Here is an 8,752-nt window from a genome sequence, read left to right on the forward strand (position 1 = left end):
AGTTGGTGTATACTAGTACAGTTGGTGTAGTACAGTTAGTGTATACTAGTACAGTTGAGTGTATACTAGTACAGTTAGTGTATACTAGTAGAGTTAGTGTATACTAGTACAGTTAGTGTATACAAGTACAGTTAGTGTATACAAGTACAGTTAGTGTATACTGGTAGAGTTAGTGTATACTACTACAGTTAGTGTATACTAGTACAGTTGGTGTATACTAGTACAGTTGGTGTATACTAGTACAGTTGGTGTATACTAGTACGTGTATACAAGTACAGGTGTATATACAGTTAGTGTACAGTGTATACTAGTACAGTTAGTGTATACTAGTACAGTTGGTGTATACTAGTACAGTTTGTGTATACTAGTACAGTTAGTGTATACAAGTACAGTTGGTGTATACAAGTACAGTTGGTGTATACTAGTACAGTTAGTGTATACTAGTAGAGTTAGTGTATACAAGTACGGTTAGTGTATACTAGAAGTACAGTTGGTGTATACTAGTACAGTTAGTGTATACTAGTACAGTTAGTGTATACTAGTACAGTTAGTGTATACTAGTACAGTTGGTGTATACTAGTAGAGTTAGTGTATACTAGTACAGTTGGTGTATACTAGTAGAGTAGAGTTAGTGTATACAAGTACAGTTGGTGTATACTAGTAGGAGTTAGTGTATACTAGTACAGTTGGTGTATACTAGTACAGTTAGTGTATACTAGTACAGTTAGTGTATACAAGTACAGTATACAAGTACAGTTGGTGTATACAAGTACAGTTAGTGTATACTAGTAGTATACTAATGTACAAGTACAGTTGGTGTATACAGTTGGTACTAAGTACAGTTATACTAGTACAGTTGGTGTATACTAGTACTAGTGTATACTAGTACAGTTAGTGTATACTAGTAGAGTTGGTGTATACAAGTACAGTTAGTGTATACAAGTACAGTTAGTGTATACTAGTAGTTAGTGTATACTAGTACAGTTAGTGTATACTAGTACAGTTGGTGTATACTAGTACAGTTGGTGTATACTAGTACTAGTAGTTGGTGTATACTAGTACAGTTGGTGTATACTAGTACAGTTAGTGTATACTAGTAGTTGGTGTATACAAGTACAGTTGGTGTATACTAGTACAGTTAGTGTATACTAGTACAGTTAGTGTATACTAGTAGTAGGGTTAGTGTATACTAGTACAGTTAGTGTATACAAGTTCAGTTGGTGTATACTAGTACAGTTAGTGTATACTAGTACAGTTAGTGTATACTAGTACAGTTAGTGTATACAAGTACAGTTGGTGTATACTAGTACAGTTGGTGTATACTAGTACAGTTAGTGTATACTAGTACAGTTAGTGTATACAAGTACAGTTGGTGTATACTAGTAGAGTTAGTGTATACAAGTACAGTTGGTGTATACAAGTTCAGTTAGTGTATACTAGTACAGTTAGTGTATACTAGTACAGTTAGTGTATACTAGTAGAGTTAGTGTATACTAGTACAGTTAGTGTATACAAGTACAGTTAGTGTATACTAGTACAGTTAGTGTATACTAGTACAGTTGGTGTATACTAGTACAGTTGGTGTATACAAGTACAGTTAGTGTATACTAACAGTTAGTGTATACTGGTAGTTGGTGTATACTAGTACAGTTAGTGTATACTAGTACAGTTAGTGTATACTAGTACAGTTAGTGTATACTAGTACAGTTAGTGTATACTAGTACAGTTAGTGTATACTAGTACAGTTAGTGTATACAAGTAGAGTTAGTGTATTCTAGTACAGTTGGTGTATTCTAGTACAGTTGGTGTATACTAGTACAGTTGGTGTATACTAGTACAGTTAGTGTATACTAGTAGAGTTAGTGTATACTAGTACAGTTAGTGTATACTAGTACAGTTAGTGTATACAAGTACAGTTAGTGTATACTAGTACAGTTAGTGTATACAAGTACAGTTAGTGTATACTAGTACAGTTAGTGTATACTAGTACAGTTAGTGTATACTAGTACAGTTAGTGTATACTAGTACAGTTAGTGTATACTAGTACAGTTGGTGTATACTAGTACAGTTGGTGTATACTAGTACAGTTGGTGTATACTACTAGTACGGTTAGTGTATACTCTTACAGTTAGTGTATACAAGTACAGTTGGTGTATACTAGTACAGTTAGTGTATACTAGTACAGTTAGTGTATACTAGTACAGTTAGTGTATACTAGTACAGTTAGTGTATACTAGTACAGTTGAGTGTATACTAGTACAGTTGGTGTATACTAGTACAGTTAGTGTATACTAGTAGAGTTGGTGTATACTAGTACAGTTGGTGTATACTAGTACAGTTAGTGTATACTACAATTACAGTTGGTGTATACAAGTACAGTTAGTGTATACTAGTACAGTTGGTGTATACTAGTACAGTTGGTGTATACAAGTACAGTTAGTGTATACTAGTACAGTTAGTGTATACTAGTACTAGTACAGTTAGTGTTAGGGAGTGTATACTAGTACAGTTAGTGTATACTAGTACAGTTAGTGTATACAAGTACAGTTAGTGTATACTAGTACAGTTAGTGTATACAAGTACAGTTAGTGTATACTAGTACAGTTAGTGTATACAAGTAGTTGGTGTATACTAGTACAGTTGGTGTATACTAGTACAGTTGGTGTATACTAGTACAGTTGACTGTATACTAGTACAGTTAGTGTATACTAGTACAGTTGGTGTATACTAGTACAGTTAGTGTATACTAGTAGAGTTAGTGTATACTAGTACAGTTGGTGTATACTAGTACAGTTGGTGTTGGTACAGTTAGGTGTACTAGTACAGTTGGTGTATACTAGTACAGTTAGTGTATACTAGTACAGTTGAGTGTATACTAGTACAGTTGGTGTATACAGTTAGTAGAGTTAGTGTATACTAGTACAGTTAGTGTATACTAGTACAGTTGGTGTATACAAGTTAGTGTATACAAGTACAGTTAGTGTATACTAGTAGTACGGTTAGTGTATACTAGTACAGTTGGTGTATACTAGTACAGTTAGTGTATACAAGTACAGTTAGTGTTACAGTTAGTGTATACTAGGTACAGTTGGTGTATACTACTACAGTTGAGTGTATACTAGTACAGTTAGTGTATACAAGAATTTTTGGTAGTGTATACTAGTTTGTTAGTGTATACTAGTACAGTATGGTTGGTGTATACTAGTACAGTTAGTGTATACTAAGTACAGTTAGTGTATACTAGTACAGTTAGTGTATACTACAGTTGGTGTATACTAGTAGTACAGTTAGTTGTATACAAGTACAGTTAGTGTATACAAGTACAGTTAGTGTATACTAGTACAGTTAGTGTATACTAGTACAGTTAGTGTATACTAGTAGAGTTAGTGTATACTAGTACAGTTGGTGTATACTAAAGTACAGTTGTATACTAGTGTATACTAGTACAGTTGGTGTATACTAGTACAGTTGGTGTATACTAGTACAGTTGGTGTATACTAGTACAGTTGGTGTATACTAGTACAGTTAGTGTATACAAAGTACAGTTGGTGTATACTAGTAGTTAGTGTATACTAGTACAGTTGGTGTATACTAGTACAGTTAGTGTATACTAGTACAGTTGGTGTATACTAGTACAGGTTGGTGTATACTAGTACAGTTAGTGTATACAAGTACGGTTGAGTGTATACTAGTACAGTTGGTGTATACTAGTACAGTTGGTGTATACTAGTACAGTTAGTGTATACTAGTACAGTTGGTGTATACAAGTACAGTTAGTGTATACTAGTACAGTTAGTGTATACTAGTACGCAGTTGGTGTATACTAGTACAGTTAGTGTATACAAGTACAGTTGGTGTATACTAGTAGAGTTGGTGTATACTAGTACAGTTGGTGTATACAAGTACAGTTAGTGTATACTAGTAGTGTATACTAGTACAGTTGGTGTATACTAGTACAGTTAGTGTATACTAGTACAGTTAGTGTATACTAGTACAGTTAGTGTATACTAGTACAAGTACAGTTAGTGTATACAAGTATTCGGTTAGTGTATACTAGTACAGTTGGTGTATACTAGTACAGTTGAGTGTATACTAATTACAGTTAGTGTATACTAGTACAGTTGGTGTATACTAGTACAGTTAGTGTATACAAGTACAGTTGAGTGTATACTAGTACAGTGTATACTAGTAGGGTTAGGTGTATACTAGTAGAGTTGGTGTATACTAGTAGAGTTAGTGTATACTAGTACAGTTAGTGTATACTAGTACAGTTGGTGTATACAAGTAGAGGTGTATACTAGTACAGTTGGTGTATACTAGTACAGTTAGTGTATACTAGTACAGTTGGTGTATACAAGTGCAGTTAGTGTATACAAGTACAGTTAGGTGTATACTAGTACAGTTGGTGTATACTAGTACAGTTAGTGTACTAGTACAGTTGGTGTATACTAGTAGAGTGTATACTAGTACAGTTGGTGTATTCTAGTACATTTGAGTGTACAGGTACAGTTGGTGTATGTAGTACAGTTAGTGTATACTAGTACAGTTAGTGTATACTAGTACAGTTGGTGTATACTAGTACGGTTGGTGTATACTAGTACAGTTAGTGTATACTAGTACAGTTGGTGTATACTAGTACAGTTAGTGTATACTAGTACAGTTAGTGTATACTAGCAGGTTAGTGTATACTAGTACAGTTGGTGTATACTAGTAGAGTTAGTGTATACTATTACAGTTGGTGTATACTAGTAGTTAGTGTATACTAGTACAGTTAGTGTATACTAGTACAGTTAGTGTATACAAGTACAGTTGTGTATGCAAGTAGTATACTAGTACAGTTAGTGTATACTAGTAGAGTTAGTGTATACTAGTACAGTTAGTGTATACTAGTAGAGTTAGTGTATACTAGTACGGTTAGTAGAGTTGGTGTATACTAGTACAGTTGGTGTATACTAAGTACAGTTAGTGTATACAAGTACAGTTGGTGTATACTAGTAGTTGGTGTATACTAGTACAGTTAGTGTATACTAGTACAGTTAGTGTATACAAGTACAGTTGGTGTATACTAGGTACGGTTGGTGTATACAAGTACAGTTAGTGTATACTAGTGGTGTATACTAGTACAGTTAGTGTATACTAGTACAGTTAGTGTATACTAGTAGTTAGTGTATACAAGTACAGTTAGTGTATACTAGTACAGTTAGTGTATACTAGTACAGTTGGTGTATACTAGTACAGTTGGTGTATACTAGTACAGTTGGTGTATACTAGTAGGATTGAGTTAGTGTACTAGTACATGTATACTAGTACAGTTAGTGTATACTAGTACAGTTAGTGTATACTAGTACAGTTAGTGTGTATACTAGTACAGTTAGTGTATACTAGTAGGGTTAGGTGTATACTAGTACAGTTGGTGTATGCAACTATATACTAGTACAGTTGGTGTATACTAGTACAGTTAGTGTATACTAGTACAGTTAGTGGTGTATACTAGTACAGTTAGTGTATACAAGTACAGTTAGTGTAATACAAGTACAGTTAATGAATACTAGTACAGTTGGTGTATACAAGTACAGTTGGTGTATACTAGTACAGTTGGTGTATACTAGTACAGTTGAGTGTATACTAGTACAGTTGGTGTATACTAATTACAGTTAGTGTATACTAGTACAGTTAGTGTATACTAGTACAGTTAGTGTATACTAGTAGAGTTAGTGTATACTAGTACGGTTAGTGTATACTAGTAGGGTTAGTGTATACTAGTTTTGGTTAGTGTACAGTTGGTGTATACTAGTACAGTTAGTGTATACTAGTACTAGTTTAGTGTATACTAGTAGTACAGTTGGTGTATACTAGTACGGTTAGTGTATACTAGTACAGTTGGTGTATACTAGTACAGTTGGTGTATACTAGTACAGTTGGTGTATACAAGTACAGTTGGTGTATACAAGTAGTACAGTTAGTGTGTATACTAGTACAGTTAGTGTATACAAGTACAGTTGGTGTATACTGGTAGAGTTAGTGTATACTAGTACAGTTGGTGTATACTAGTACAGTTGGTGTATACTAGTACGGTTAGTGTATACTAGTACAGTTGAGTGTATACTAGTACAGTTAGTGTATACTAGTACAATGTATACTAGTAGAGTTAGTGTATACTAGTACAGTTGGAGTGTATACTAGTACAGTTAGTGTATACTAGTACAGTTAGTGTATACTAGTACAGTTAGTGTATACAAGTAGTTAGTGTATACTAATACAGTTGGTGTATACTAGTACAGTTGGTGTATACTAGTACAGTTAGTGTATACTAGTACAGTTAGTGTATACTAGTACAGTTAGTGTATACTAGTAGAGTTAGTGTAGTACAGTTGGTGTATACTGCTAAGTACAGTTAGTGTATACTAGTACAGTTAGTGTATACTAGTACAGTTAGTGTATACAAGTACAGTTGGTGTATACAAGTACAGTTAGTGTATACTAGTTACAGTTAGTGTATACTAGTACAGTTGGTGTATACTAGTTACAGTTGGTGTATACTAGTACAGTTGGTGTATACTAGTACAGTTGGTGTATACTAGTACAGTTGGTGTATACAAGTACAGTTGGTGTATACTAAGTTAGTGTATACTAGTACGGTTGAGTGTATACAAAGTACAGTTGAGTGTATACTAGTACAGTTGGAGTGTATACTAGTACAGTTAGTGTATACTAGTACAGTTGGTGTACTAGTGTATACTAGTAGTTAGTGTATACTAGTACGGTTGGTGTATTTCTAGTGGGGTTGGTGTATACTAGTACATACTAGTACAGTTAGTGTATACACTAGTACAGTTAGTGTATACTGGTAAAGTTAGTGTATACTAGTACAGTTAGTGTATACAAGTACAGTTAGTGTATACTAGTAGAGTTAGTGTATACTAGTACAGTTGGTGTATACTAGTACAGTTGGTGTATACTAGTACAGTTAGTGTATACAAGTACAGTTAGTGTATACTACAAGTTCAGTTACAGTTGGTGTATACTAGTTGAGTGTATACTAGTACAGTTAGTGTATACAAGTACAGTTAGTGTATACTAGTAGGAGTTAGTGTATACGAGTGGAAGTTAGTGTATACTAGTACAGTTAGTGATATACTAGTAGAGTTAGTGTATACTAGTACAGTTGGTGTATACAAGTACAGTTGGTGTGTATACTAAGTACAGTTGAGTGTATACTAGTACAGTTAGTGTATACTAGTAGAGTTAGTGTATACTAGTACAGTTGGTGTATACTAGTACAGTTAGTGTATACTAGTACTAGTACGGTTAGTGTACTAGTAGTTGGTGTATACTAGTACAGTTAGTGTATACTAGTTGGTGTATACAGTTAGTGTATACTAGTACAGTTGGTGTATACTAGTAGAGTTGGTGTATACAAGTACAGTTGGTGTATACTAGTACAGTTAGTGTATACTAGTACAGTTGGTGTATACTAGTACAGTTAGTGTATACTAGTACAGTTAGTGTATACTAGTAGAGTTGGTGTATACTAGTACAGTTGGTGTATACAGTTGGTGTATACTAGTACAGTTGAGTGTATAGTACAGTTAGTGTATAGTACAGTTAGTGTATACAGTGATTGGTGTACAGTTGGTGTATACTAGTACAGTTGGTGTATACTAGTAGAGTTGGAGTGTATACTGGTACAGTTGAGTGTATACTAGTACAGTTAGTGTATACTTACAGTTGGTGTGTGCATACAAGTAGTTGAGTGTATACTAGTACAGTTATACAAGTACAGTTAGTGTATACTAGTAGAGTTGGGTGTATACTAGTTACAGTTGGTGTATACTAGTACAGTTAGTGTATACTAGTACAGTTAGTGTATACAAGTACAGGTTAATTGTATACTATTACAGTTGGTGTATACTAGTGTATACAGTTGGTGTATACTAGTACAGTTGGTGTATACTAAGTACAGTTAGTGTATACAGTTAGTGTATACTAGTACAGTTGGTGTATACAAGTACAGTTGGTGTATACTAGTACAGTTAGTGTATACTAGTACAGTTGGTGTATACTAGTACAGTTAGTGTACTAGTACAGTTAGTGTATACTAGTACAGTTGGTGTATACTAGTAGAGTTGGTGTATACTAGTACAGTTAGTGTATACTAGAATTTACAGTTGGTGTATACTAGTACAGTTAGTGTATACTAATTTAGTGAGTTAGTGTATACTAGTACAGTTGGTGTATACTAGTACAGTTGGTGTATACAAGTACAGTTGAGTGTATACTAGTGTTAGTGTATATACACAGTTGGTGTATACTAGTTCAGTTAGTGTATACTAGTACAGTTAGTGTATACTAGTACAGTTGGTGTATACTAGTACAGTTAGTGTATACTAGTACAGTTAGTGTATACTAGTACAGTTGGTGTATACAGTTGAGTACAGTTAGTGTATACTAGTACAGTTAGTGTATACTAGTAGGGTTAGTGTATACTAGTAGTTGGTGTATACGGTAAGGGTACAGTTTAGTGTATACAGTTGGTGTATACTAGTACAGTTGGTGTATACTAGTACGGTTGGTGTATACTAGTACAGTTAGTGTATACTAGTACAGTTGGTGTATACTAGTACAGTTGGTGTATACTAGTACAGTTAGTGTATACAAGTACAGTTAGTGTATACTAGTACAGTTAGTGTATACTAGTACAGGTTGGTGTATACTAATTTTGGTGGTGTATACTAGTAGAGTTGGTGTATAC

General features: G+C 34.1%; 1 protein-coding gene across 1 annotated transcript in view; it reads right to left on the reverse strand.

Annotated features, from left to right (window-relative positions):
- The window catches only part of LOC143241751 (tubulointerstitial nephritis antigen-like), a 66,702-nt gene that overhangs the window by 10,850 nt on the left and 47,100 nt on the right, over positions 1–8,752 (reverse strand). The window lies entirely within an intron of this gene.

This window comes from Tachypleus tridentatus, unplaced genomic scaffold, assembly GCF_004210375.1.
Source record: "Tachypleus tridentatus isolate NWPU-2018 unplaced genomic scaffold, ASM421037v1 Hic_cluster_1, whole genome shotgun sequence".
NCBI lineage: Eukaryota > Metazoa > Arthropoda > Merostomata > Xiphosura > Limulidae > Tachypleus > Tachypleus tridentatus.